Below are 2603 nucleotides of genomic sequence, written 5' to 3' on the forward strand. Positions count from 1 at the left end.
TGTTAAGAAAAAACCTTTTTTCTATATTTTTTTGCGATGTTGCTTTGACCAGGGTTTGAACCCAGGTGCTGCGGAGTGGAAGCGCGCACTGCTTACCACTACACCACAGCGGCCGACGGTATTAGGTGCCATATTGAGGATAAAAAAGTGCCAAAATGTGCCAAATAGAAAAACAAAGTACCAAAAAGGAGCCATTCTTTTTAATGCTTCCTATTTAGCAATCAAATAAGAACCACATTTCAAAAACAAGAGTGCAATGATGAAGTAAGATAAACCATTTGAACAACCTTTAAAAATTAGAAAATTTTATTTGAGAAAAAGAAGTACACGCAAAGGATTTTACAAAAATGTATTGAAATATAACTTTTTTGCAAAAGTGCCATGGCACGGTTTGAGCTAAGTTGGCAGCCCTGGTCACATGTTTAGGCGCGGCTGCTAACACCGGGCGCCTAAATGCATGCACAGAGAAATTTTCGTTTCCAAATTTGTATGAACGTTGTACTTCTAAAAATGTTTTGACGAAAATTTTCAAAAAAAGTTTCCAAAATTCATGTTTTTGTTTTTGATGCGCACATTTTCAAATCGTTTTTAAAAACGATCGTTTAATAATTGAATATGCGCATGTTGAAATTAAATCCTAAAATGTTTTTTCTTCATTTTAAAAATGTGCGTTTTCAAATATGATATTCAAATTTTATTTTTATTAAATCACAACAAGTCATTTGGTATAAACATTGTCAAAAATATATTGATATATACTTATAAATAAGTTACTAAATTACAAATACATATACAATACAGATGTTTTACATATACTATTTACATACATAAATACAGATGTTCCTATATGTATGCCCGGCCTAGTCTGATGTATCCTCCGGACACTGCTTCCGGAGCATTTTGCGAACTCTGCATGGTGGTAAAAGAACTTTACCATTGGCCACAGTGCCCACTCACCTTTTTTGAACCAAAAAAAAAATATTTATAATACATATATATATAAATACATACATGCAGACATACTGGTCTCCCCTCTCACTGAGTTATTCAGCCTCCTTAAACACCGTCGGGAGTATTGTTGAAAGCGGACAAATCCTAGTACTCCCCCTAAAGTATAGCTAGCTTTGAGTTTTTTGTAATTACCGTTACATGGGTGGAGTCCATAGTTTTTGTCCTATTTCAAAAGTATTCAAGGCGGTGCTTAAGGAGGCTAAGCACAATGTACCAATATACCAAATTTGGTTGAGATCGGGAAATTAGTTTTTGATTACGATTTGGCGATTTTTGTGACTCAATGACGATTTTTCTTTATGTGAAAATTTGGCTGGTTCTCAACTTTGAAGATAGTTACACAGACAACTAAAAATTGCAGTGTAAACACTTGTTGAGAGTTTATCATTTCTGCTAATACATAACTGTCGTATCGAAATTTTATCATGTGGCAGTACTAAAAGTAGTTATCGATAAGTAGTTCTCTTCTTTGTTTCATCACTATTTATGTAGATTTTGGCGGTCCAATTGTCATTTTTGCATTGTGACGTTGCACACAGTTAAGTTGTAGTTTGAAAAAAAAATGAAGATGAAGAAGTGATTTTATTGCAATTAAAAATATTTTTGTTAAAAGTAAAGCGAATTTTAAAAATCCGTAAAAAAGTTTAACTTTTTATTTTTTACGTATAGCAATCAGAAGCTAAAATAAAATGAAAAAAAAAACAAAAGAGTTTCCTGGTTCGGTTTATTAAAATTTTTTATACGTTTACGATTTTTACATGCAAATGACGATTTTTGAGAACCAAACTGACGATTTCTCACTTCAATGACCTGGAAATACTGCATATACCCCCATTTTCCTAAAATTTCTTGAAAAGCCACTTTTTGCTAAAGAGCGACTGCATATATAAATTTTGAATAAATATTGATGAATTCCTTAGCCACATCGCTCAAAAAATCTGAAAGTCCGGCGTAACTTCGACAATTTTTATGCGATTGCAGTAAATGCGGTATCAGTTTATTTGAAAATGGATTTAATTTTAGATAGTACTACATATTTTGAAATTGTGGAAATTAGTGATGGTTAAAACTCCCAAGTCCAAAGACCTATAAGTCTTGTTCTCACAACATGTTCGATCTTTAAAATTGAATGAAAAATAGTCATTCAAAAACTGATAAATCTACAAAACCGTATTTTCTGACCTAAAATGACAAGTAAATGATTTTTAAAACTATAAAATAAATGAAATAAAAAAAAAACTTTTTAATATACAGTATATTTTTCTTTGCACGAAAAACTTGTGCGCTTAACCTAAAAAAGCACTTAAGCGAATTTGTACTACTTCAATGAGGAAGGCATCCGAATCTCTATGAAACCAAATAATGGAGGAGCACTTACCACGTAGAAATTACTGCAAACGAAATTTTTCCGAATGGTATCTAATTATCTATATGGGCAATTCTCACAAACTTCGAATTTTTTTGTGAAAAAATTATTATTTTTTTAAATCGTGAGCACATGTCTGAAATTTTTAGTGTACGTTCCTTTAGCTCAGAGGTTCCCAAACTTTTTTTCCCCGTAGGCCCCTTTCAAAAATTTACTGGTTTCGGTG

Source organism: Rhagoletis pomonella, unplaced genomic scaffold (assembly GCF_013731165.1).
Source record: "Rhagoletis pomonella isolate Grant_MI unplaced genomic scaffold, Rhpom_1.0 Rhpom_scaffold_00002, whole genome shotgun sequence".
Classification (NCBI taxonomy): Eukaryota; Metazoa; Arthropoda; class Insecta; order Diptera; family Tephritidae; genus Rhagoletis; species Rhagoletis pomonella.